This window comes from Rattus norvegicus, chromosome 12, assembly GCF_036323735.1.
Source record: "Rattus norvegicus strain BN/NHsdMcwi chromosome 12, GRCr8, whole genome shotgun sequence".
Taxonomy (NCBI): domain Eukaryota; kingdom Metazoa; phylum Chordata; class Mammalia; order Rodentia; family Muridae; genus Rattus; species Rattus norvegicus.
Window position 1 is genome coordinate 9066323 of NC_086030.1, and position 27016 is coordinate 9093338.

The 27016-nt window shown below is 44.1% G+C and overlaps 6 non-coding genes and 4 pseudogenes across 6 annotated transcripts; all 10 read left to right on the forward strand.

Annotated features, from left to right (window-relative positions):
* Nucleotides 1–134: 134 nt before the first annotated feature.
* On the forward strand, nt 135–252 carry LOC134481397 (5S ribosomal RNA; annotated as a pseudogene).
* A 2335-nt stretch (nt 253–2587) lies between these two features.
* LOC134481354 (5S ribosomal RNA) lies at nt 2588–2705 on the forward strand. Its single transcript, XR_010056847.1, has one exon. It is a non-coding gene; the product is annotated as a 5S ribosomal RNA (ribosomal RNA).
* A 2331-nt stretch (nt 2706–5036) lies between these two features.
* LOC134481398 (5S ribosomal RNA) lies at nt 5037–5154 on the forward strand (annotated as a pseudogene).
* A 2334-nt stretch (nt 5155–7488) lies between these two features.
* LOC134481399 (5S ribosomal RNA) lies at nt 7489–7606 on the forward strand (annotated as a pseudogene).
* Nucleotides 7607–9952: 2346 nt separating this feature from the next.
* On the forward strand, nt 9953–10070 carry LOC134481356 (5S ribosomal RNA). Its single transcript, XR_010056849.1, has one exon. It is a non-coding gene; the product is annotated as a 5S ribosomal RNA (ribosomal RNA).
* Nucleotides 10071–15686: 5616 nt separating this feature from the next.
* LOC134481357 (5S ribosomal RNA) lies at nt 15687–15804 on the forward strand. The gene has a single exon (XR_010056850.1). It is a non-coding gene; the product is annotated as a 5S ribosomal RNA (ribosomal RNA).
* A 2256-nt stretch (nt 15805–18060) lies between these two features.
* Nucleotides 18061–18178, forward strand: LOC134481358 (5S ribosomal RNA). The gene has a single exon (XR_010056851.1). It is a non-coding gene; the product is annotated as a 5S ribosomal RNA (ribosomal RNA).
* A 2269-nt stretch (nt 18179–20447) lies between these two features.
* LOC134481365 (5S ribosomal RNA) lies at nt 20448–20565 on the forward strand (annotated as a pseudogene).
* A 2271-nt stretch (nt 20566–22836) lies between these two features.
* Nucleotides 22837–22954, forward strand: LOC134481359 (5S ribosomal RNA). Its single transcript, XR_010056852.1, has one exon. It is a non-coding gene; the product is annotated as a 5S ribosomal RNA (ribosomal RNA).
* A 2326-nt stretch (nt 22955–25280) lies between these two features.
* On the forward strand, nt 25281–25398 carry LOC134481360 (5S ribosomal RNA). The gene has a single exon (XR_010056853.1). It is a non-coding gene; the product is annotated as a 5S ribosomal RNA (ribosomal RNA).
* The last annotated feature ends 1618 nt before the right edge of the window (nt 25399–27016 follow it).

Sequence of the window (27016 nt, forward strand, 5' to 3'; positions counted from 1 at the left end):
TCCTTTCTCTGATTTCTTCAACTGGGGTCCTGCGCTCAGTTCACTGGTTTGTTGCTCGCATTCACCTATGTATCTGCCGTATTCTGGCTGTGTCAATGAATAGTTTTATATTCCTTTAAAAAAATGTCAGAAGAGCCTACAGCCATACCACCCTGAACGCGCCCGATCTCGTCTGATCTCGGAAGCTAAGCAGGGTCGGGCATGCTTATTACGTGGATGGGAGACCACCTGGGATACCGGGTGCTGTAGGCTTTTGGGGGTTGGGGATTTAACTCAGTGGTAGAGCTCTTGCCAGGCAATCAAAATCAGGAGCTCAGGAGCTCAGGAGCTCAGGAGCCAGTGATTTCAGGACAGCAGGGATACACAGTGAGACCATGTGCATAACAAACCAACAGAAACCAAAACAACAAAGCAACCTTAAAAAACCCATCCCAAACCAAACCAAACCAAACCAACAAACAGAAATAGACTTTACAACTTTTTTAAAAAGATGTATTTCTTATATATAAGTACACTGTAGCTGTCTTCAGACACACCAGAAGAGGGCATCAGATCTCACTACAGATGGCTGTGAGACACCATGTCGTTGCTGGGATTTGAACTCGGAACCTCTGGAAGAGCAGTCAGTGCTCTTAACCACTAAGCCATCCTTCCAATCCGACTTTACAACTTTTATTCTGTGTTTTTTTTTCCTTCCCCAGAGCTAAGGATCGAACCCAGGGCCTTGTGCTTGCTAGGCATGTGCCCTACGACTGAGTTAAATCCCAAACCCTAAAAATAGACTTTAAAAATGTCAGAGGAGGGTTCGGTCCCCAGCTCCGAAAAAAAAGAACCAAAAAAAAAAATGTCAGAGGAACCCCTCCTCTAGGATGTGGCTGAGCTGAAGCACACAGGCGGGAAACTCTGCAGAATCCGCGGCCCTGAGCATCTGAGCGCGCTTCAAGTCTCCGATTAAATTTTAAAAATGGCCTCCAATAAAACTACATTGCAAAAAATGGGAAAAAAAAAAACAGAATGGAAAGAGTAAAAGAGCTGAAGAGGCTGAGCCTGAAGAATTTGTGGTAGAAAAAGTACTGAACCATTGTGTAGTGAACTATTTCGTGAAGTGGAAGTGGTTTACAGATGCCGATAATACTTGGGTACCAGGAGAATATTTAGATTGTCCAGAATTAATTGAAGCACTTCTTCATTCTCGAAAAGCTGGTAAAGAAAACGATTGTCCAAAAAGGAAATCTTTATCTGATAGTGAATCCGATGAGAGCAAATCGAAGAAGAGAGATGCTGCTGATAAGCAAAGGAGGCGAATATGAAGTGGCCTCAGATTGTCATCGCCTTCTATGAGGAGTGGCTGATTTGGCATTCTTGTACCGAAATGAAGTACAATAATTGTTTGCATATATAAATACACAATATTATATATATATGTATATAATATATATATATATATATATATATATATATATATATATATATGAATGATCTGGATCTTGGGTTTTGAATTACTAGTGTGGATCAAATAGCATCCTGATGAAAATCACGTCTGATATGCTAGTTTTGAAAGCATTGGCAGTAGTTGGGAGATTTTTGGTTTTCGTTCTGCGTCAAAAGGCACTGACTCCTTTGAGCGAGTGAGAGCTCTCTGTAGTTGCTTCCTGTAACAGTAGAGTACTTGACACCATGTTGTATTTCCTCGGCTTGAAGAACAGCTTTTCTTAAACACTGGGGAGATTTTACAGTCATGACCCAAGTCAGAACTTATTTTTAACTGGGACACAGAAGGACCATTCTGGTTTGTGTGTGTGTGTGTGTGTGTGTGTGTGTGTGTGTGTGCGTTTGTTTGTATGCAGTGTATGCATAAAACACTTACATAACCTGTCTGTTTTAGCTTGATTTTAATACTCAAAAGAGCTGAACGTGAAAACACAGGTTGATGAGAGGCCATCAGCCTGAACATTTTCCTGAAACCATAACCTTTCAGATTAAGCAGAGTCTGTAATGTATTGGATAGTTTAAAAGCAAGCCTATCAGAATTGATGTATTATCAAATAAATACAGTAGTTTATTTTCATACCAACTCCACCTTCAGAAAACGGAATTAAACAAAGTAGTAGCTTGATTTAACAACAAGACTTGGCCTAGTGTGGTGGTGTGCACCTTTAATGCCAGAACTCTAGAGGCAGGTGGAGCTGTGATTTAAGAGGCCAGCTGATCTACAGAGGCAGGTCCGAGTCAGCTGTTCTGTGTAAAGGTTCCTCTGGTTGAACCATTCCTTTGTAGGAAGTTAAAATCTGTACTAAAAGGTTATGATTCATGGAATCTGTTTGATGTGGAAGTAGAATCATGGTTAGAGCTGAGGTTGGCCATTAAGTCCTGCTGTGGTTTAGTCCCTGGAAGCTCTGGTTGGTTGGTGGTGTTGTTCATATGGGGTCTCAAGTCCCTTCAAGCTCTTTTAGTCCTTTCTCTGATTTCTTCAACTGGGGTCCTGCGCTCAGTTCACTGGTTTGTTGCTCGCATTCACCTATGTATCTGCCGTATTCTGGCTGTGTCAATGAATAGTTTTATATTCCTTTAAAAAAATGTCAGAAGAGCCTACAGCCATACCACCCTGAACGCGCCCGATCTCGTCTGATCTCGGAAGCTAAGCAGGGTCGGGCATGCTTAGTACGTGGATGGGAGACCACCTGGGATACCGGGTGCTGTAGGCTTTTGGGGGTTGGGGATTTAACTCAGTGGTAGAGCTCTTGCCAGGCAATCAAAATCAGGAGCTCAGGAGCTCAGGAGCTCAGGAGCCAGTGATTTCAGGACAGCAGGGATACACAGTGAGACCATGTGCATAACAAACCAACAGAAACCAAAACAACAAAGCAACCTTAAAAAACCCATCCCAAACCAAACCAAACCAAACCAACAAACAGAAATAGACTTTACAACTTTTTTAAAAAGATGTATTTCTTATATATAAGTACACTGTAGCTGTCTTCAGACACACCAGAAGAGGGCATCAGATCTCACTACAGATGGCTGTGAGACACCATGTCGTTGCTGGGATTTGAACTCGGAACCTCTGGAAGAGCAGTCAGTGCTCTTAACCACTAAGCCATCCTTCCAATCCGACTTTACAACTTTTATTCTGTGTTTTTTTTTCCTTCCCCAGAGCTAAGGATCGAACCCAGGGCCTTGTGCTTGCTAGGCATGTGCCCTACGACTGAGTTAAATCCCAAACCCTAAAAATAGACTTTAAAAATGTCAGAGGAGGGTTCGGTCCCCAGCTCCGAAAAAAAAGAACCAAAAAAAAAAATGTCAGAGGAACCCCTCCTCTAGGATGTGGCTGAGCTGAAGCACACAGGCGGGAAACTCTGCAGAATCCGCGGCCCTGAGCATCTGAGCGCGCTTCAAGTCTCCGATTAAATTTTAAAAATGGCCTCCAATAAAACTACATTGCAAAAAATGGGAAAAAAAAAAACAGAATGGAAAGAGTAAAAGAGCTGAAGAGGCTGAGCCTGAAGAATTTGTGGTAGAAAAAGTACTGAACCATTGTGTAGTGAACTATTTCGTGAAGTGGAAGTGGTTTACAGATGCCGATAATACTTGGGTACCAGGAGAATATTTAGATTGTCCAGAATTAATTGAAGCACTTCTTCATTCTCGAAAAGCTGGTAAAGAAAACGATTGTCCAAAAAGGAAATCTTTATCTGATAGTGAATCCGATGAGAGCAAATCGAAGAAGAGAGATGCTGCTGATAAGCAAAGGAGGCGAATATGAAGTGGCCTCAGATTGTCATCGCCTTCTATGAGGAGTGGCTGATTTGGCATTCTTGTACCGAAATGAAGTACAATAATTGTTTGCATATATAAATACACAATATTATATATATATGTATATAATATATATATACATATATATATATATATATATATATGAATGATCTGGATCTTGGGTTTTGAATTACTAGTGTGGATCAAATAGCATCCTGATGAAAATCACGTCTGATATGCTAGTTTTGAAAGCATTGGCAGTAGTTGGGAGATTTTTGGTTTTCGTTCTGCGTCAAAAGGCACTGACTCCTTTGAGCGAGTGAGAGCTCTCTGTAGTTGCTTCCTGTAACAGTAGAGTACTTGACACCATGTTGTATTTCCTCGGCTTGAAGAACAGCTTTTCTTAAACACTGGGGAGATTTTACAGTCATGACCCAAGTCAGAACTTATTTTTAACTGGGACACAGAAGGACCATTCTGGTTTGTGTGTGTGTGTGTGTGTGTGTGTGTGTGTGTGTGTGTGCGTTTCTTTGTATGCAGTGTATGCATAAAACACTTACATAACCTGTCTGTTTTAGCTTGATTTTAATACTCAAAAGAGCTGAACGTGAAAACACAGGTTGATGAGAGGCCATCAGCCTGAACATTTTCCTGAAACCATAACCTTTCAGATTAAGCAGAGTCTGTAATGTATTGGATAGTTTAAAAGCAAGCCTATCAGAATTGATGTATTATCAAATAAATACAGTAGTTTATTTTCATACCAACTCCACCTTCAGAAAACGGAATTAAACAAAGTAGTAGCTTGATTTAACAACAAGACTTGGCCTAGTGTGGTGGTGTGCACCTTTAATGCCAGAACTCTAGAGGCAGGTGGAGCTGTGATTTAAGAGGCCAGCTGATCTACAGAGGCAGGTCCGAGTCAGCTGTTCTGTGTAAAGGTTCCTCTGGTTGAACCATTCCTTTGTAGGAAGTTAAAATCTGTACTAAAAGGTTATGATTCATGGAATCTGTTTGATGTGGAAGTAGAATCATGGTTAGAGCTGAGGTTGGCCATTAAGTCCTGCTGTGGTTTAGTCCCTGGAAGCTCTGGTTGGTTGGTGGTGTTGTTCATATGGGGTCTCAAGTCCCTTCAAGCTCTTTTAGTCCTTTCTCTGATTTCTTCAACTGGGGTCCTGCGCTCAGTTCACTGGTTTGTTGCTCGCATTCACCTATGTATCTGCCGTATTCTGGCTGTGTCAATGAATAGTTTTATATTCCTTTAAAAAAATGTCAGAAGAGCCTACAGCCATACCACCCTGAACGCGCCCGATCTCGTCTGATCTCGGAAGCTAAGCAGGGTCGGGCATGCTTATTACGTGGATGGGAGACCACCTGGGATACCGGGTGCTGTAGGCTTTTGGGGGTTGGGGATTTAACTCAGTGGTAGAGCTCTTGCCAGGCAATCAAAATCAGGAGCTCAGGAGCTCAGGAGCTCAGGAGCCAGTGATTTCAGGACAGCAGGGATACACAGTGAGACCATGTGCATAACAAACCAACAGAAACCAAAACAACAAAGCAACCTTAAAAAACCCATCCCAAACCAAACCAAACCAAACCAACAAACAGAAATAGACTTTACAACTTTTTTAAAAAGATGTATTTCTTATATATAAGTACACTGTAGCTGTCTTCAGACACACCAGAAGAGGGCATCAGATCTCACTACAGATGGCTGTGAGACACCATGTCGTTGCTGGGATTTGAACTCGGAACCTCTGGAAGAGCAGTCAGTGCTCTTAACCACTAAGCCATCCTTCCAATCCGACTTTACAACTTTTATTCTGTGTTTTTTTTTCCTTCCCCAGAGCTAAGGATCGAACCCAGGGCCTTGTGCTTGCTAGGCATGTGCCCTACGACTGAGTTAAATCCCAAACCCTAAAAATAGACTTTAAAAATGTCAGAGGAGGGTTCGGTCCCCAGCTCCGAAAAAAAAGAACCAAAAAAAAAAAATGTCAGAGGAACCCCTCCTCTAGGATGTGGCTGAGCTGAAGCACACAGGCGGGAAACTCTGCAGAATCCGCGGCCCTGAGCATCTGAGCGCGCTTCAAGTCTCCGATTAAATTTTAAAAATGGCCTCCAATAAAACTACATTGCAAAAAATGGGAAAAAAAAAACAGAATGGAAAGAGTAAAAGAGCTGAAGAGGCTGAGCCTGAAGAATTTGTGGTAGAAAAAGTACTGAACCATTGTGTAGTGAACTATTTCGTGAAGTGGAAGTGGTTTACAGATGCCGATAATACTTGGGTACCAGGAGAAAATTTAGATTGTCCAGAATTAATTGAAGCACTTCTTCATTCTCGAAAAGCTGGTAAAGAAAACGATTGTCCAAAAAGGAAATCTTTATCTGATAGTGAATCCGATGAGAGCAAATCGAAGAAGAGAGATGCTGCTGATAAGCAAAGGAGGCGAATATGAAGTGGCCTCAGATTGTCATCGCCTTCTATGAGGAGTGGCTGATTTGGCATTCTTGTACCGAAATGAAGTACAATAATTGTTTGCATATATAAATACACAATATTATATATATATGTATATAATATATATATACATATATATATATATATATATATATATATATATGAATGATCTGGATCTTGGGTTTTGAATTACTAGTGTGGATCAAATAGCATCCTGATGAAAATCACGTCTGATATGCTAGTTTTGAAAGCATTGGCAGTAGTTGGGAGATTTTTGGTTTTCGTTCTGCGTCAAAAGGCACTGACTCCTTTGAGCGAGTGAGAGCTCTCTGTAGTTGCTTCCTGTAACAGTAGAGTACTTGACACCATGTTGTATTTCCTCGGCTTGAAGAACAGCTTTTCTTAAACACTGGGGAGATTTTACAGTCATGACCCAAGTCAGAACTTATTTTTAACTGGGACACAGAAGGACCATTCTGGTTTGTGTGTGTGTGTGTGTGTGTGTGTGTGTGTGTGTGTGTTTCTTTGTATGCAGTGTATGCATAAAACACTTACATAACCTGTCTGTTTTAGCTTGATTTTAATACTCAAAAGAGCTGAACGTGAAAACACAGGTTGATGAGAGGCCATCAGCCTGAACATTTTCCTGAAACCATAACCTTTCAGATTAAGCAGAGTCTGTAATGTATTGGATAGTTTAAAAGCAAGCCTATCAGAATTGATGTATTATCAAATAAATACAGTAGTTTATTTTCATACCAACTCCACCTTCAGAAAACGGAATTAAAAAAGTAGTAGCTTGATTTAACAACAAGACTTGGCCTAGTGTGGTGGTGTGCACCTTTAATGCCAGAACTCTAGAGGCAGGTGGAGCTGTGATTTAAGAGGCCAGCTGATCTACAGAGGCAGGTCCGAGTCAGCTGTTCTGTGTAAAGGTTCCTCTGGTTGAACCATTCCTTTGTAGGAAGTTAAAATCTGTACTAAAAGGTTATGATTCATGGAATCTGTTTGATGTGGAAGTAGAATCATGGTTAGAGCTGAGGTTGGCCATTAAGTCCTGCTGTGGTTTAGTCCCTGGAAGCTCTGGTTGGTTGGTGGTGTTGTTCATATGGGGTCTCAAGTCCCTTCAAGCTCTTTTAGTCCTTTCTCTGATTTCTTCAACTGGGGTCCTGCGCTCAGTTCACTGGTTTGTTGCTCGCATTCACCTATGTATCTGCCGTATTCTGGCTGTGTCAATGAATAGTTTTATATTCCTTTAAAAAAATGTCAGAAGAGCCTACAGCCATACCACCCTGAACGCGCCCGATCTCGTCTGATCTCGGAAGCTAAGCAGGGTCGGGCATGCTTATTACGTGGATGGGAGACCACCTGGGATACCGGGTGCTGTAGGCTTTTGGGGGTTGGGGATTTAACTCAGTGGTAGAGCTCTTGCCAGGCAATCAAAATCAGGAGCTCAGGAGCTCAGGAGCTCAGGAGCCAGTGATTTCAGGACAGCAGGGATACACAGTGAGACCATGTGCATAACAAACCAACAGAAACCAAAACAACAAAGCAACCTTAAAAAACCCATCCCAAACCAAACCAAACCAAACCAACAAACAGAAATAGACTTTACAACTTTTTTAAAAAGATGTATTTCTTATATATAAGTACACTGTAGCTGTCTTCAGACACACCAGAAGAGGGCATCAGATCTCACTACAGATGGCTGTGAGACACCATGTCGTTGCTGGGATTTGAACTCGGAACCTCTGGAAGAGCAGTCAGTGCTCTTAACCACTAAGCCATCCTTCCAATCCGACTTTACAACTTTTATTCTGTGTTTTTTTTTCCTTCCCCAGAGCTAAGGATCGAACCCAGGGCCTTGTGCTTGCTAGGCATGTGCCCTACGACTGAGTTAAATCCCAAACCCTAAAAATAGACTTTAAAAATGTCAGAGGAGGGTTCGGTCCCCAGCTCCGAAAAAAAAGAACCAAAAAAAAAAATGTCAGAGGAACCCCTCCTCTAGGATGTGGCTGAGCTGAAGCACACAGGCGGGAAACTCTGCAGAATCCGCGGCCCTGAGCATCTGAGCGCGCTTCAAGTCTCCGATTAAATTTTAAAAATGGCCTCCAATAAAACTACATTGCAAAAAATGGGAAAAAAAAAACAGAATGGAAAGAGTAAAAGAGCTGAAGAGGCTGAGCCTGAAGAATTTGTGGTAGAAAAAGTACTGAACCATTGTGTAGTGAACTATTTCGTGAAGTGGAAGTGGTTTACAGATGCCGATAATACTTGGGTACCAGGAGAATATTTAGATTGTCCAGAATTAATTGAAGCACTTCTTCATTCTCGAAAAGCTGGTAAAGAAAACGATTGTCCAAAAAGGAAATCTTTATCTGATAGTGAATCCGATGAGAGCAAATCGAAGAAGAGAGATGCTGCTGATAAGCAAAGGAGGCGAATATGAAGTGGCCTCAGATTGTCATCGCCTTCTATGAGGAGTGGCTGATTTGGCATTCTTGTACCGAAATGAAGTACAATAATTGTTTGCATATATAAATACACAATATTATATATATGTATATAATATATATATACATACATATATATATATATATATATATATATATATATATATGAATGATCTGGATCTTGGGTTTTGAATTACTAGTGTGGATCAAATAGCATCCTGATGAAAATCACGTCTGATATGCTAGTTTTGAAAGCATTGGCAGTAGTTGGGAGATTTTTGGTTTTCGTTCTGCGTCAAAAGGCACTGACTCCTTTGAGCGAGTGAGAGCTCTCTGTAGTTGCTTCCTGTAACAGTAGAGTACTTGACACCATGTTGTATTTCCTCGGCTTGAAGAACAGCTTTTCTTAAACACTGGGGAGATTTTACAGTCATGACCCAAGTCAGAACTTATTTTTAACTGGGACACAGAAGGACCATTCTGGTTTGTGTGTGTGTGTGTGTGTGTGTGTGTGTGTGTGTGTGTGTGCGTTTGTTTGTATGCAGTGTATGCATAAAACACTTACATAACCTGTCTGTTTTAGCTTGCTTTTAATACTCAAAAGAGCTGAACGTGAAAACACAGGTTGATGAGAGGCCATCAGCCTGAACATTTTCCTGAAACCATAACCTTTCAGATTAAGCAGAGTCTGTAATGTATTGGATAGTTTAAAAGCAAGCCCATCAGAATTGATGTATTATCAAATAAATACAGTAGTTTATTTTCATACCAACTCCACCTTCAGAAAACGGAATTAAACAAAGTAGTAGCTTGATTTAACAACAAGACTTGGCCTAGTGTGGTGGTGTGCACCTTTAATGCCAGAACTCTAGAGGCAGGTGGAGCTGTGATTTAAGAGGCCAGCTGATCTACAGAGGCAGGTCCGAGTCAGCTGTTCTGTGTAAAGGTTCCTCTGGTTGAACCATTCCTTTGTAGGAAGTTAAAATCTGTACTAAAAGGTTATGATTCATGGAATCTGTTTGATGTGGAAGTAGAATCATGGTTAGAGCTGAGGTTGGCCATTAAGTCCTGCTGTGGTTTAGTCCCTGGAAGCTCTGGTTGGTTGGTGGTGTTGTTCATATGGGGTCTCAAGTCCCTTCAAGCTCTTTTAGTCCTTTCTCTGATTTCTTCAACTGGGGTCCTGCGCTCAGTTCACTGGTTTGTTGCTCGCATTCACCTATGTATCTGCCGTATTCTGGCTGTGTCAATGAATAGTTTTATATTCCTTTAAAAAAATGTCAGAAGAGCCTACAGCCATACCACCCTGAACGCGCCCGATCTCGTCTGATCTCGGAAGCTAAGCAGGGTCGGGCATGCTTAGTACGTGGATGGGAGACCACCTGGGATACCGGGTGCTGTAGGCTTTTGGGGGTTGGGGATTTAACTCAGTGGTAGAGCTCTTGCCAGGCAATCAAAATCAGGAGCTCAGGAGCTCAGGAGCTCAGGAGCTCAGGAGCTCAGGAGCTCAGGAGCTCAGGAGCTCAGGAGCTCAGGAGCTCAGGAGCTCAGGAGCTCAGGAGCTCAGGAGCTCAGGAGCTCAGGAGCTCAGGAGCTCAGGAGCTCAGGAGCTCAGGAGCTCAGGAGCTCAGGAGCTCAGGAGCTCAGGAGCTCAGGAGCTCAGGAGCTCAGGAGCTCAGGAGCTCAGGAGCTCAGGAGCTCAGGAGCTCAGGAGCTCAGGAGCTCAGGAGCTCAGGAGCTCAGGAGCTCAGGAGCTCAGGAGCTCAGGAGCTCAGGAGCTCAGGAGCTCAGGAGCTCAGGAGCTCAGGAGCTCAGGAGCTCAGGAGCTCAGGAGCTCAGGAGCTCAGGAGCTCAGGAGCTCAGGAGCTCAGGAGCTCAGGAGCTCAGGAGCTCAGGAGCTCAGGAGCTCAGGAGCTCAGGAGCTCAGGAGCTCAGGAGCTCAGGAGCTCAGGAGCTCAGGAGCTCAGGAGCTCAGGAGCTCAGGAGCTCAGGAGCTCAGGAGCTCAGGAGCTCAGGAGCTCAGGAGCTCAGGAGCTCAGGAGCTCAGGAGCTCAGGAGCTCAGGAGCTCAGGAGCTCAGGAGCTCAGGAGCTCAGGAGCTCAGGAGCTCAGGAGCTCAGGAGCTCAGGAGCTCAGGAGCTCAGGAGCTCAGGAGCTCAGGAGCTCAGGAGCTCAGGAGCTCAGGAGCTCAGGAGCTCAGGAGCTCAGGAGCTCAGGAGCTCAGGAGCTCAGGAGCTCAGGAGCTCAGGAGCTCAGGAGCTCAGGAGCTCAGGAGCTCAGGAGCTCAGGAGCTCAGGAGCTCAGGAGCTCAGGAGCTCAGGAGCTCAGGAGCTCAGGAGCTCAGGAGCTCAGGAGCTCAGGAGCTCAGGAGCTCAGGAGCTCAGGAGCTCAGGAGCTCAGGAGCTCAGGAGCTCAGGAGCTCAGGAGCTCAGGAGCTCAGGAGCTCAGGAGCTCAGGAGCTCAGGAGCTCAGGAGCTCAGGAGCTCAGGAGCTCAGGAGCTCAGGAGCTCAGGAGCTCAGGAGCTCAGGAGCTCAGGAGCTCAGGAGCTCAGGAGCTCAGGAGCTCAGGAGCTCAGGAGCTCAGGAGCTCAGGAGCTCAGGAGCTCAGGAGCTCAGGAGCTCAGGAGCTCAGGAGCTCAGGAGCTCAGGAGCTCAGGAGCTCAGGAGCTCAGGAGCTCAGGAGCTCAGGAGCTCAGGAGCTCAGGAGCTCAGGAGCTCAGGAGCTCAGGAGCTCAGGAGCTCAGGAGCTCAGGAGCTCAGGAGCTCAGGAGCTCAGGAGCTCAGGAGCTCAGGAGCTCAGGAGCTCAGGAGCTCAGGAGCTCAGGAGCTCAGGAGCTCAGGAGCTCAGGAGCTCAGGAGCTCAGGAGCTCAGGAGCTCAGGAGCTCAGGAGCTCAGGAGCTCAGGAGCTCAGGAGCTCAGGAGCTCAGGAGCTCAGGAGCTCAGGAGCTCAGGAGCTCAGGAGCTCAGGAGCTCAGGAGCTCAGGAGCTCAGGAGCTCAGGAGCTCAGGAGCTCAGGAGCTCAGGAGCTCAGGAGCTCAGGAGCTCAGGAGCTCAGGAGCTCAGGAGCTCAGGAGCTCAGGAGCTCAGGAGCTCAGGAGCTCAGGAGCTCAGGAGCTCAGGAGCTCAGGAGCTCAGGAGCTCAGGAGCTCAGGAGCTCAGGAGCTCAGGAGCTCAGGAGCTCAGGAGCTCAGGAGCTCAGGAGCTCAGGAGCTCAGGAGCTCAGGAGCTCAGGAGCTCAGGAGCTCAGGAGCTCAGGAGCTCAGGAGCTCAGGAGCTCAGGAGCTCAGGAGCTCAGGAGCTCAGGAGCTCAGGAGCTCAGGAGCTCAGGAGCTCAGGAGCTCAGGAGCTCAGGAGCTCAGGAGCTCAGGAGCTCAGGAGCTCAGGAGCTCAGGAGCTCAGGAGCTCAGGAGCTCAGGAGCTCAGGAGCTCAGGAGCTCAGGAGCTCAGGAGCTCAGGAGCTCAGGAGCTCAGGAGCTCAGGAGCTCAGGAGCTCAGGAGCTCAGGAGCTCAGGAGCTCAGGAGCTCAGGAGCTCAGGAGCTCAGGAGCTCAGGAGCTCAGGAGCTCAGGAGCTCAGGAGCTCAGGAGCTCAGGAGCTCAGGAGCTCAGGAGCTCAGGAGCTCAGGAGCTCAGGAGCTCAGGAGCTCAGGAGCTCAGGAGCTCAGGAGCTCAGGAGCTCAGGAGCTCAGGAGCTCAGGAGCTCAGGAGCTCAGGAGCTCAGGAGCTCAGGAGCTCAGGAGCTCAGGAGCTCAGGAGCTCAGGAGCTCAGGAGCTCAGGAGCTCAGGAGCTCAGGAGCTCAGGAGCTCAGGAGCTCAGGAGCTCAGGAGCTCAGGAGCTCAGGAGCTCAGGAGCTCAGGAGCTCAGGAGCTCAGGAGCTCAGGAGCTCAGGAGCTCAGGAGCTCAGGAGCTCAGGAGCTCAGGAGCTCAGGAGCTCAGGAGCTCAGGAGCTCAGGAGCTCAGGAGCTCAGGAGCTCAGGAGCTCAGGAGCTCAGGAGCTCAGGAGCTCAGGAGCTCAGGAGCTCAGGAGCTCAGGAGCTCAGGAGCTCAGGAGCTCAGGAGCTCAGGAGCTCAGGAGCTCAGGAGCTCAGGAGCTCAGGAGCTCAGGAGCTCAGGAGCTCAGGAGCTCAGGAGCTCAGGAGCTCAGGAGCTCAGGAGCTCAGGAGCTCAGGAGCTCAGGAGCTCAGGAGCTCAGGAGCTCAGGAGCTCAGGAGCTCAGGAGCTCAGGAGCTCAGGAGCTCAGGAGCTCAGGAGCTCAGGAGCTCAGGAGCTCAGGAGCTCAGGAGCTCAGGAGCTCAGGAGCTCAGGAGCTCAGGAGCTCAGGAGCTCAGGAGCTCAGGAGCTCAGGAGCTCAGGAGCTCAGGAGCTCAGGAGCTCAGGAGCTCAGGAGCTCAGGAGCTCAGGAGCTCAGGAGCTCAGGAGCTCAGGAGCTCAGGAGCTCAGGAGCTCAGGAGCTCAGGAGCTCAGGAGCTCAGGAGCTCAGGAGCTCAGGAGCTCAGGAGCTCAGGAGCTCAGGAGCTCAGGAGCTCAGGAGCTCAGGAGCTCAGGAGCTCAGGAGCTCAGGAGCTCAGGAGCTCAGGAGCTCAGGAGCTCAGGAGCTCAGGAGCTCAGGAGCTCAGGAGCTCAGGAGCTCAGGAGCTCAGGAGCTCAGGAGCTCAGGAGCTCAGGAGCTCAGGAGCTCAGGAGCTCAGGAGCTCAGGAGCTCAGGAGCTCAGGAGCTCAGGAGCTCAGGAGCTCAGGAGCTCAGGAGCTCAGGAGCTCAGGAGCTCAGGAGCTCAGGAGCTCAGGAGCTCAGGAGCTCAGGAGCTCAGGAGCTCAGGAGCTCAGTGATTTCAGGACAGCAGGGATACACAGTGAGACCATGTGCGTAACAAACCAACAGAAACCAAAACAACAAAGCAACCTTAAAAAACCCATCCCAAACCAAACCAAACCAAACCAACAAACAGAAATAGACTTTACAACTTTTTTAAAAAGATGTATTTCTTATATATAAGTACACTGTAGCTGTCTTCAGACACACCAGAAGAGGGCATCAGATCTCACTACAGATGGCTGTGAGACACCATGTCATTGCTGGGATTTGAACTCAGAACCTCTGGAAGAGCAGTCAGTGCTCTTAACCACTAAGCCATCCTTCCAGCCCAACTTTACAACTTTTATTCTGTCTTTTTTTTTCCTTCCCCAGAGCTAAGGATCGAACCCAGGGCCTTGTGCTTGCTAGGCATGTGCCCTACGACTGAGTTAAATCCCCAACCCTAAAAATAGACTTTAAAAATGTCAGAGGAACCCCTCCTCTAGGATGTGGCTGAGCTGAAGCACACAGGCGGGAAACTCTGCAGAATCCGCGGCCCTGTCATCTGAGCGCGCTTCAAGTCTCCGATTAAATTTTAAAAATGGCCTCCAATAAAACTACATTGCAAAAAATGGGAAAAAAAAACAGAATGGAAAGAGTAAAAGAGCTGAAGAGGCTGAGCCTGAAGAATTTGTGGTAGAAAAAGTACTGAACCATTGTGTAGTGAACTATTTCGTGAAGTGGAAGGGGTTTACAGATGCCGATAATACTGGGTACCAGGAGAAAATTTAGATTGTCCAGAATTAATTGAAGCACTTCTTCATTCTCGAAAATTGCAAAGAAAACGATTGTCCAAAAAGGAAATCTTTATCTGATAGTGAATCCGATGAGAGCAAATCAAAGAAGAGAGATGCTGCTGATAAGCAAAGGAGGCGAATATGAAGTGGCCTCAGATTGTCATCGCCTTCTATGAGGAGTGGCTGATTTGGCATTCTCGTACCGAAATGAAGTACAATAATTGTTTGCATATATAAATACACAATATTATATATATATGTATATAATATATATATATATATATATATATATATATATATATATATATATGAATGATCTGGATCTTGGGTTTTGAATTACTAGTGTGGATCAAATAGCATCCTGATGAAAATCACGTCTGATATGCTAGTTTTGAAAGCATTGGCAGTAGTTGGGAGATTTTTGGTTTTCGTTCTGCGTCAAAAGGCACTGACTCCTTTGAGCGAGTGAGAGCTCTCTGTAGTTGCTTCCTGTAACAGTAGAGTACTTGACACCATGTTGTATTTCCTCGGCTTGAAGAACAGCTTTTCTTAAACACTGGGGAGATTTTACAGTCATGACCCAAGTCAGAACTTATTTTTAACTGGGACACAGAAGGACCATTCTGGTTTGTGTGTGTGTGTGTGTGTGTGTGTGTGTGTGTGTGTGTGTGTGTGTGCGTTTGTTTGTATGCAGTGTATGCATAAAACACTTACATAACCTGTCTGTTTTAGCTTGATTTTAATACTCAAAAGAGCTGAACGTGAAAACACAGGTTGATGAGACGCCATCAGCCTGAACATTTTCCTGAAACCATAACCTTTCAGATTAAGCAGAGTCTGTAATGTATTGGATAGTTTAAAAGCAAGCCCATCAGAATTGATGTATTATCAAATAAATAAAGTAGTTTATTTTCATACCAACTCCACCTTCAGAAAACGGAATTAAACAAAGTAGTAGCTTGATTTAACAACAAGAGTTGGCCTAGTGTGGTGGTGTGCACCTTTAATGCCAGAACTCTAGAGGCAGGTGGAGCTGTGATTTAAGAGGCCAGCTGATATACAGAGGCAGGTCCGAGTCAGCTGTTCTGTGTAAAGGTTCCTCTTGTTGAACCATTCCTTTGTAGGAAGTTAAAATCTGTACTAAAAGGTTATGATTCATGGAATCTGTTTGATGTAGAAGTAGAATCATGGTTAGAGCTGATGTTGGCCATTAAGTCCTGCTGTGGTTTAGTCCCTGGAAGCTCTGGTTGGTTGGTGGTGTTGTTCATATGGGGTCTCAAGTCCCTTCAAGCTCTTTTAGTCCTTTCTCTGATTTCTACAACTGGGGTCCTGCGCTCAGTTCACTGGTTTGTTGCTCGCATTCACCTATGTATCTGCCGTATTCTGGCTGTGTCAATGAATAGTTTTATATTCCTTTAAAAAAATGTCAGAAGAGCCTACAGCCATACCACCCTGAACGCGCCCGATCTCGTCTGATCTCGGAAGCTAAGCAGGGTCGGGCATGCTTAGTACGTGGATGGGAGACCACCTGGGATACCGGGTGCTGTAGGCTTTTGGGGGTTGGGGATTTAACTCAGTGGTAGAGCTCTTGCCAGGCAATCAAAATCAGGAGCTCAGGAGCTCAGGAGCTCAGGAGCCTGTGATTTCAGGACAGCAGGGATACACAGTGAGACCATGTGCGTAACAAACCAACAGAAACCAAAACAACAAAGCAACCTTAAAAAACCCATCCCAAACCAAACCAAACCAAACCAACAAACAGAAATAGACTTTACAACTTTTTTAAAAAGATGTATTTCTTATATATAAGTACACTGTAGCTGTCTTCAGACACACCAGAAGAGGGCATCAGATCTCACTACAGATGGCTGTGAGACACCATGTCGTTGCTGGGATTTGAACTCAGAACCTCTGGAAGAGCAGTCAGTGCTCTTAACCACTAAGCCATCCTTCCAGCCCGACTTTACAACTTTTATTCTGTGTTTTTTTTTCCTTCCCCAGAGCTAAGGATCGAACCCAGGGCCTTGTGCTTGCTAGGCATGTGCCCTACGACTGAGTTAAATCCCCAACCCTAAAAATAGACTTTAAAAATGTCAGAGGAACCCCTCCTCTAGGATGTGGCTGAGCTGAAGCACACAGGCGGGAAACTCTGCAGAATCCGCGGCCCTGAGCATCTGAGCGTGCTTCAAGTCTCCGATTAAATTTTAAAAATGGCCTCCAATAAAACTACATTGCAAAAAATGGGAAAAAAAAACAGAATGGAAAGAGTAAAAGAGCTGAAGAGGCTGAGCCTGAAGAATTTGTGGTAGAAAAAGTACTGAACCATTGTGTAGTGAACTATTTCGTGAAGTGGAAGGGGTTTACAGATGCCGATAATACTGGGTACCAGGAGAAAATTTAGATTGTCCAGAATTAATTGAAGCACTTCTTCATTCTCGAAAATTGTAAAGAAAACGATTGTCCAAAAAGGAAATCTTTATCTGATAGTGAATCCGATGAGAGCAAATCAAAGAAGAGAGATGCTGCTGATAAGCAAAGGAGGCGAATATGAAGTGGCCTCAGATTGTCATCGCCTTCTATGAGGAGTGGCTGATTTGGCATTCTTGTACCGAAATGAAGTACAATAATTGTTTGCATATATAAATACACAATATTATATATATGTATATAATATATATATATATATATATATGAATGATCTGGATCTTGGGTTTTGAATTACTAGTGTGGATCAAATAGCATCCTGATGAAAATCACGTCTGATATGCTAGTTTTGAAAGCATTGGCAGTAGTTGGGAGATTTTTGGTTTTCGTTCTGCGTCAAAAGGCACTGACTCCTTTGAGCGAGTGAGAGCTCTCTGTAGTTGCTTCCTGTAACAGTAGAGTACTTGACACCATGTTGTATTTCCTCGGCTTGAAGAACAGCTTTTCTTAAACACTGGGGAGATTTTACAGTCACGACCCAAGTCAGAACTTATTTTTAACTGGGACACAGAAGGACCATTCTGGTTTGTGTGTGTGTGTGTGTGTGTGTGTGTGTGTGTGTGTGTGCGTTTGTTTGTATGCAGTGTATGCATAAAACACTTACATAACCTGTCTGTTTTAGCTTGCTTTTAATACTCAAAAGAGCTGAACGTGAAAACACAGGTTGATGAGAGGCCATCAGCCTGAACATTTTCCTGAAACCATAACCTTTCGGATTAAGCAGAGTCTGTAATGTATTGGATAGTTTAAAAGCAAGCCCATCAGAATTGATGTATTATCAAATAAATACAGTAGTTTATTTTCATACCAACTCCACCTTCAGAAAACGGAATTAAACAAAGTAGTAGCTTGATTTAACAACGAGACTTGGCCTAGTGTGGTGGTGTGCACCTTTAATGCCAGAACTCTAGAGGCAGGTGGAGCTGTGATTTAAGTGGCCAGCTGATCTACAGAGGCAGGTCCGAGTCAGCTGTTCTGTGTAAAGGTTCCTCTGGTTGAACCATTCCTTTGTAGGTAGTTAAAATCTGTACTAAAAGGTTATGATTCATGGAATCTGTTTGATGTGGAAGTAGAATCATGGTTAGAGCTGAGGTTGGCCATTAAGTCCTGCTGTGGTTTAGTCCCTGGAAGCTCTGGTTGGTTGGTGGTGTTGTTCATATGGGGTCTCAAGTCCCTTCAAGCTCTTTTAGTCCTTTCTCTGATTTCTTCAACTGGGGTCCTGCGCTCAGTTCACTGGTTTGTTGCTCGCATTCACCTATGTATCTGCCGTATTCTGGCTGTGTCAATGAATAGTTTTATATTCCTTTAAAAAAATGTCAGAAGAGCCTACAGCCATACCACCCTGAACGCGCCCGATCTCGTCTGATCTCGGAAGCTAAGCAGGGTCGGGCATGCTTAGTACGTGGATGGGAGACCACCTGGGATACCGGGTGCTGTAGGCTTTTGGGGGTTGGGGATTTAACTCAGTGGTAGAGCTCTTGCCAGGCAATCAAAATCAGGAGCTCAGGAGCTCAGGAGCTCAGGAGCCAGTGATTTCAGGACAGCAGGGATACACAGTGAGACCATGTGCGTAACAAACCAACAGAAACCAAAACAACAAAGCAACCTTAAAAAACCCATCCCAAACCAAACCAAACCAAACCAACAAACAGAAATAGACTTTACAACTTTTTTAAAAAGATGTATTTCTTATATATAAGTACACTGTAGCTGTCTTCAGACACACCAGAAGAGGGCATCAGATCTCACTACAGATGGCTGTGAGACACCATGTCGTTGCTGGGATTTGAACTCAGAACCTCTGGAAGAGCAGTCAGTGCTCTTAACCACTAAGCCATCCTTCCAGCCCGAATTTACAACTTTTATTCTGTCTTTTTTTTTCCTTCCCCAGAGCTAAGGATCGAACCCAGGGCCTTGTGCTTGCTAGGCATGTGCCCTACGACTGAGTTAAATCCCCAACCCTAAAAATAGACTTTAAAAATGTCAGAGGAACCCCTCCTCTAGGATGTGGCTGAGCTGAAGCACACAGGCGGGAAACTCTGCAGAATCCGCGGCCCTGAGCATCTGAGCGTGCTTCAAGTCTCCGATTAAATTTTAAAAATGGCCTCCAATAAAACTACATTGCAAAAAATGGGAAAAAAAAAACAGAATGGAAAGAGTAAAAGAGCTGAAGAGGCTGAGCCTGAAGAATTTGTGGTAGAAAAAGTACTGAACCATTGTGTAGTGAACTATTTCGTGAAGTGGAAGGGGTTTACAGATGCCGATAATACTGGGTACCAGGAGAAAATTTAGATTGTCCAGAATTAATTGAAGCACTTCTTCATTCTCGAAAATTGTAAAGAAAACGATTGTCCAAAAAGGAAATCTTTATCTGATAGTGAATCCGATGAGAGCAAATCAAAGAAGAGAGATGCTGCTGATAAGCAAAGGAGGCGAATATGAAGTGGCCTCAGATTGTCATCGCCTTCTATGAGGAGTGGCTGATTTGGCATTCTTGTACCGAAATGAAGTACAATAATTGTTTGCATATATAAATACACAATATTATATATATGTATATATTATATATATATATATATATATATATATATATATATGAATGAACTGGATCTTGGGTTTTGAATTACTAGTGTGGATCAAATAGCATCCTGATGAAAATCACGTCTGATATGCTAGTTTTGAAAGCATTGGCAGTAGTTGGGAGATTTTTGGTTTTCGTTCTGCGTCAAAAGGCACTGACTCCTTTGAGCGAGTGAGAGCTCTCTGTAGTTGCTTCCTGTAACAGTAGAGTACTTGACACCATGTTGTATTTCCTCGGCTTGAAGAACAGCTTTTCTTAAACACTGGGGAGATTTTACAGTCATGACCCAAGTCAGAACTTATTTTTAACTGGGACACAGAAGGACCATTCTGGTTTGTGTGTGTGTGTGTGTGTGTGTGTGTGTGTGTGTGTGCGTTTGTTTGTATGCAGTGTATGCATAAAACACTTACATAACCTGTCTGTTTTAGCTTGCTTTTAATACTCAAAAGAGCTGAACGTGAAAACACAGGTTGATGAGAGGCCATCAGCCTGAACATTTTCCTGAAACCATAACCTTTCGGATTAAGCAGAGTCTGTAATGTATTGGATAGTTTAAAAGCAAGCCCATCAGAATTGATGTATTATCAAATAAATACAGTAGTTTATTTTCATACCAACTCCACCTTCAGAAAACGGAATTAAACAAAGTAGTAGCTTGATTTAACAACGAGACTTGGCCTAGTGTGGTGGTGTGCACCTTTAATGCCAGAACTCTAGAGGCAGGTGGAGCTGTGATTTAAGAGGCCAACTGATATACAGAGGCAGGTCCGAGTCAGCTGTTCTGTGTAAAGGTTCCTCTGGTTGAACCATTCCTTTGTAGGAAGTTAAAATCTGTACTAAAAGGTTATGATTCATGGAATCTGTTTGATGTAGAAGTAGAATCATGGTTAGAGCTGATGTTGGCCATTAAGTCCTGCTGTGGTTTAGTCCCTGGAAGCTCTGGTTGGTTGGTGGTGTTGTTCATATGGGGTCTCAAGTCCCTTCAAGCTCTTTTAGTCCTTTCTCTGATTTCTTCAACTGGGGTCCTGCGCTCAGTTCACTGGTTTGTTGCTCGCATTCACCTATGTATCTGCCGTATTCTGGCTGTGTCAATGAATAGTTTTATATTCCTTTAAAAAAATGTCAGAAGAGCCTACAGCCATACCACCCTGAACGCGCCCGATCTCGTCTGATCTCGGAAGCTAAGCAGGGTCGGGCATGCATAGTACGTGGATGGGAGACCACCTGGGATACCGGGTGCTGTAGGCTTTTGGGGGTTGGGGATTTAATTCAGTGGTAGAGCTCTTGCCAGGCAATCAAAATCAGGAGCTCAGGAGCTCCGGAGCTCAGGAGCCAGTGATTTCAGGACAGCAGGGATACACAGTGAGACCATGTGCGTAACAAACCAACAGAAACCAAAACAACAAAGCAACCTTAAAAAACCCATCCCAAACCAAACCAAACCAAACCAACAAACAGAAATAGACTTTACAACTTTTTTAAAAAGATGTATTTCTTATATATAAGTACACTGTAGCTGTCTTCAGACACACCAGAAGAGGGCATCAGATCTCACTACAGATGGCTGTGAGACACCATGTCATTGCTGGGATTTGAACTCAGAACCTCTGGAAGAGCAGTCAGTGCTCTTAACCACTAAGCTATCCTTCCAGCCCAACTTTACAACTTTTATTCTGTCTTTTTTTTTCCTTCCCCAGAGCTAAGGATCGAACCCAGGGCCTTGTGCTTGCTAGGCATGTGCCCTACGACTGAGTTAAATCCCCAACCCTAAAAATAGACTTTAAAAATGTCAGAGGAACCCCTCCTCTAGGATGTGGCTGAGCTGAAGCACACAGGCGGGAAACTCTGCAGAATCCGCGGCCCTGAGCATCTGAGCACGCTTCAAGTCTCCGATTAAATTTTAAAAATGGCCTCCAATAAAACTACATTGCAAAAAATGGGAAAAAAAAAACAGAATGGAAAGAGTAAAAGAGCTGAAGAGGCTGAGCCTGAAGAATTTGTGGTAGAAAAAGTACTGAACCATTGTGTAGTGAACTATTTCGTGAAGTGGAAGGGGTTTACAGATGCCGATAATACTGGGTACCAGGAGAAAATTTAGATTGTCCAGAATTAATTGAAGCACTTCTTCATTCTCGAAAATTGTAAAGAAAACGATTGTCCAAAAAGGAAATCTTTATCTGATAGTGAATCCGATGAGAGCAAATCAAAGAAGAGAGATGCTGCTGATAAGCAAAGGAGGCGAATATGAAGTGGCCTCAGATTGTCATCGCCTTCTATGAGGAGTGGCTGATTTGGCATTCTCGTACCGAAATGAAGTACAATAATTGTTTGCATATATAAATACACAATATTATATATATATGTATATAATATATATATATATATATATATATATATATATATATGAATGATCTGGATCTTGGGTTTTGAATTACTAGTGTGGATCAAATAGCATCCTGATGAAAATCACGTCTGATATGCTAGTTTTGAAAGCATTGGCAGTAGTTGGGAGATTTTTGGTTTTCGTTCTGCGTCAAAAGGCACTGACTCCTTTGAGTGAGTGAGAGCTCTCTGTAGTTGCTTCCTGTAACAGTAGAGTACTTGACACCATGTTGTATTTCCTCGGCTTGAAGAACAGCTTTTCTTCAACACTGGGGAGATTTTACAGTCATGACCCAAGTCAGAACTTATTTTTAACTGGGACACAGAAGGACCATTCTGGTTTGTGTGTGTGTGTGTGTGTGTGTGTGTGTGTGTGTGTGCGTTTGTTTGTATGCAGTGTATGCATAAAACACTTACATAACCTGTCTGTTTTAGCTTGCTTTTAATACTCAAAAGAGCTGAACGTGAAAACACAGGTTGATGAGAGGCCATCAGCCTGAACATTTTCCTGAAACCATAACCTTTCGGATTAAGCAGAGTCTGTAATGTATTGGATAGTTTAAAAGCAAGCCTATCAGAATTGATGTATTATCAAATAAATACAGTAGTTTATTTTCATACCAACTCCACCTTAAGAAAACGGAATTAAACAAAGTAGTAGCTTGATTTAACAACGAGACTTGGCCTAGTGTGGTGGTGTGCACCTTTAATGCCAGAACTCTAGAGGCAGGTGGAGCTGTGATTTAAGAGGCCAACTGATATACAGAGGCAGGTCCGAGTCAGCTGTTCTGTGTAAAGGTTCCTCTGGTTGAACCATTCCTTTGTAGGAAGTTAAAATCTGTACTAAAAGGTTATGATTCATGGAATCTGTTTGATGTAGAAGTAGAATCATGGTTAGAGCTGATGTTGGCCATTAAGTCCTGCTGTGGTTTAGTCCCTGGAAGCTCTGGTTGGTTGGTGGTGTTGTTCATATGGGGTCTCAAGTCCCTTCAAGCTCTTTTAGTCCTTTCTCTGATTTCTTCAACTGGGGTCCTGCGCTCAGTTCACTGGTTTGTTGCTCGCATTCACCTATGTATCTGCCGTATTCTGGCTGTGTCAATGAATAGTTTTATATTCCTTTAAAAAAATGTCAGAAGAGCCTACAGCCATACCACCCTGAACGCGCCCGATCTCGTCTGATCTCGGAAGCTAAGCAGGGTCGGGCATGCTTAGTACGTGGATGGGAGACCACCTGGGATACCGGGTGCTGTAGGCTTTTGGGGGTTGGGGATTTAATTCAGTGGTAGAGCTCTTGCCAGGCAATCAAAATCAGGAGCTCCGGAGCTCCGGAGCTCCGGAGCTCAGGAGCTCAGGAGCTCAGGAGCCAGTGATTTCAGGACAGCAGGGATACACAGTGAGACCATGTGCGTAACAAACCAACAGAAACCAAAACAACAAAGCAACCTTAAAAAACCCATCCCAAACCAAACCAAACCAAACCAACAAACAGAAATAGACTTTACAACTTTTTTTAAAAAGATGTATTTCTTATATATAAGTACACTGTAGCTGTCTTCAGACACACCAGAAGAGGGCATCAGATCTCACCCCAGATGGCTGTGAGACACCATGTCGTTGCTGGGATTTGAACTCAGAACCTCTGGAAGAGCAGTCAGTGCTCTTAACCCATAAGCCATCCTTCTAGCCCGACTTTACAACTTTTATTTTGTCTTTTTTTTTCCTTCCCCAGAGCTAAGGATCGAACCCAGGGCCTTGTGCTTGCTAGGCATGTGCCCTACGACTGAGTTAAATCCCCAACCCTAAAAATAGACTTTAAAAATGTCAGAGGAACCCCTCCTCTAGGATGTGGCTGAGCTGAAGCACACAGGCGGGAAACTCTGCAGAATCCGCGGCCCTGAGCATCTGAGCGCGCTTCAAGTCTCCGATTAAATTTTAAAAATGGCCTCCAATAAAACTACATTGCAAAAAATGGGAAAAAAAAACAGAATGGAAAGAGTAAAAGAGCTGAAGAGGCTGAGCCTGAAGAATTTGTGGTAGAAAAAGTACTGAACCATTGTGTAGTGAACTATTTCGTGAAGTGGAAGGGGTTTACAGATGCCGATAATACTTGGGTACCAGGAGAAAATTTAGATTGTCCAGAATTAATTGAAGCACTTCTTCATTCTCGAAAAGCTGGTAAAGAAAACGATTGTCCAAAAAGGAAATCTTTATCTGATAGTGAATCCGATGAGAGCAAATCGAAGAAGAGAGATGCTGCTGATAAGCAAAGGAGGCGAATATGAAGTGGCCTCAGATTGTCATCGCCTTCTATGAGGAGTGGCTGATTTGGCATTCTTGTACCGAAATGAAGTACAATAATTGTTTGCATATATAAATACACAATATTATATATATGTATATATTATATATATACATATATATATATATATATATATATATATATATATATATATATATATGAATGATCTGGATCTTGGGTTTTGAATTACTAGTGTGGATCAAATAGCATCCTGATGAAAATCACGTCTGATATGCTAGTTTTGAAAGCATTGGCAGTAGTTGGGAGATTTTTGGTTTTCGTTCTGTGTCAAAAGGCACTGACTCCTTTGAGCGAGTGAGAGCTCTCTGTAGTTGCTTCCTGTAACAGTAGAGTACTTGACACCATGTTGTATTTCCTCGGCTTGAAGAACAGCTTTTCTTAAACACTGGGGAGATTTTACAGTCATGACCCAAGTCAGAACTTATTTTTAACTGGGACACAGAAGGACCATTCTGGTTTGTGTGTGTGTGTGTGTGTGTGTGTGTGTGTGTGTGTGTGTGTGTGCGTTTCTTTGTATGCAGTGTATGCATAAAACACTTACATAACCTGTCTGTTTTAGCTTGATTTTAATACTCAAAAGAGCTGAACGTGAAAACACAGGTTGATGAGAGGCCATCAGCCTGAACATTTTCCTGAAACCATAACCTTTCAGATTAAGCAGAGTCTGTAATGTATTGGATAGTTTAAAAGCAAGCCTATCAGAATTGATGTATTATCAAATAAATACAGTAGTTTATTTTCATACCAACTCCACCTTCAGAAAACGGAATTAAACAAAGTAGTAGCTTGATTTAACAACAAGAGTTGGCCTAGTGTGGTGGTGTGCACCTTTAATGCCAGAACTCTAGAGGCAGGTGGAGCTGTGATTTAAGAGGCCAGCTGATCTACAGAGGCAGGTCCGAGTCAGCTGTTCTGTGTAAAGGTTCCTCTGGTTGAACCATTCCTTTGTAGGAAGTTAAAATCTGTACTAAAAGGTTATGAATCATGGAATCTGTTTGATGTGGAAGTAGAATCATGGTTAGAGCTGAGGTTGGCCATTAAGTCCTGCTGTGGTTTAGTCCCTGGAAGCTCTGGTTGGTTGGTGGTGTTGTTCATATGGGGTCTCAAGTCCCTTCAAGCTCTTTTAGTCCTTTCTCTGATTTCTTCAACTGGGGTCCTGCGCTCAGTTCACTGGTTTGTTGCTCGCATTCACCTATGTATCTGCCGTATTCTGGCTGTGTCAATGAATAGTTTTATATTCCTTTAAAAAAATGTCAGAAGAGCCTACAGCCATACCACCCTGAACGCGCCCGATCTCGTCTGATCTCGGAAGCTAAGCAGGGTCGGGCATGCTTAGTACGTGGATGGGAGACCACCTGGGATACCGGGTGCTGTAGGCTTTTGGGGGTTGGGGATTTAACTCAGTGGTAGAGCTCTTGCCAGGCAATCAAAATCAGGAGCTCAGGAGCTCAGGAGCTCAGGAGCTCAGGAGCTCAGGAGCTCAGGAGCTCAGGAGCTCAGGAGCTCAGGAGCTCAGGAGCTCAGGAGCTCAGGAGCTCAGGAGCTCCGGAGCTCAGGAGCCAGTGATTTCAGGACAGCAGGGATACACAGTGAGACCATGTGCGTAACAAACCAACAGAAACCAAAACAACAAAGCAACCTTAAAAAACCCATCCCAAACCAAACCAAACCAAACCAACAAACAGAAATAGACTTTACAACTTTTTTTAAAAAGATGTATTTCTTATATATAAGTATACTGTAGCTGTCTTCAGACACACCAGAAGAGGGCATGAGATCTCACCCCAGATGGCTGTGAGACACCATGTCGTTGCTGGGATTTGAACTCAGAACCTCTGGAAGAGCAGTCAGTGCTCTTAACCAATAAGCCATCCTTCCAGCCCGACTTTACAACTTTTATTTTGTCTTTTTTTTTCCTTCCCCAGAGCTAAGGATCGAACCCAGGGCCTTGTGCTTGCTAGGCATGTGCCCTACGACTGAGTTAAATCCCCAACCCTAAAAATAGACTTTAAAAATGTCAGAGGAACCCCTCCTCTAGGATGTGGCTGAGCTGAAGCACACAGGCGGGAAACTCTGCAGAATCCGCGGCCCTGAGCATCTGAGCGCGCTTCAAGTCTCCGATTAAATTTTAAAAATGGCCTCCAATAAAACTACATTGCAAAAAATGGGAAAAAAAAAACAGAATGGAAAGAGTAAAAGAGCTGAAGAGGCTGAGCCTGAAGAATTTGTGGTAGAAAAAGTACTGAACCATTGTGTAGTGAACTATTTCGTGAAGTGGAAGGGGTTTACAGATGCCGATAATACTGGGTACCAGGAGAAAATTTAGATTGTCCAGAATTAATTGAAGCACTTCTTCATTCTCGAAAATTGTAAAGAAAACGATTGTCCAAAAAGGAAATCTTTATCTGATAGTGAATCCGATGAGAGCAAATCAAAGAAGTGAGATGCTGCTGATAAGCAAAGGAGGCGAATATGAAGTGGCCTCAGATTGTCATCGCCTTCTATGAGGAGTGGCTGATTTGGCATTCTTGTACCGAAATGAAGTACAATAATTGTTTGCATATATAAATACACAATATTATATATATATATATGTATATAATATATATATATATATATATATATATATATATGAATGATCTGGATCTTGGGTTTTGAATTACTAGTGTGGATCAAATAGCATCCTGATGAAAATCACGTCTGATATGCTAGTTTTGAAAGCATTGGCAGTAGTTGGGAGATTTTTGGTTTTCGTTCTGCGTCAAAAGGCACTGACTCCTTTGAGCGAGTGAGAGCTCTCTGTAGTTGCTTCCTGTAACAGTAGAGTACTTGACACCATGTTGTATTTCCTCGGCTTGAAGAACAGCTTTTCTTCAACACTGGGGAGATTTTACAGTCATGACCCAAGTCAGAACTTATTTTTAACTGGGACACAGAAGGACCATTCTGGTTTGTGTGTGTGTGTGTGTGTGTGTGTGTGTGTGTGCGTTTGTTTGT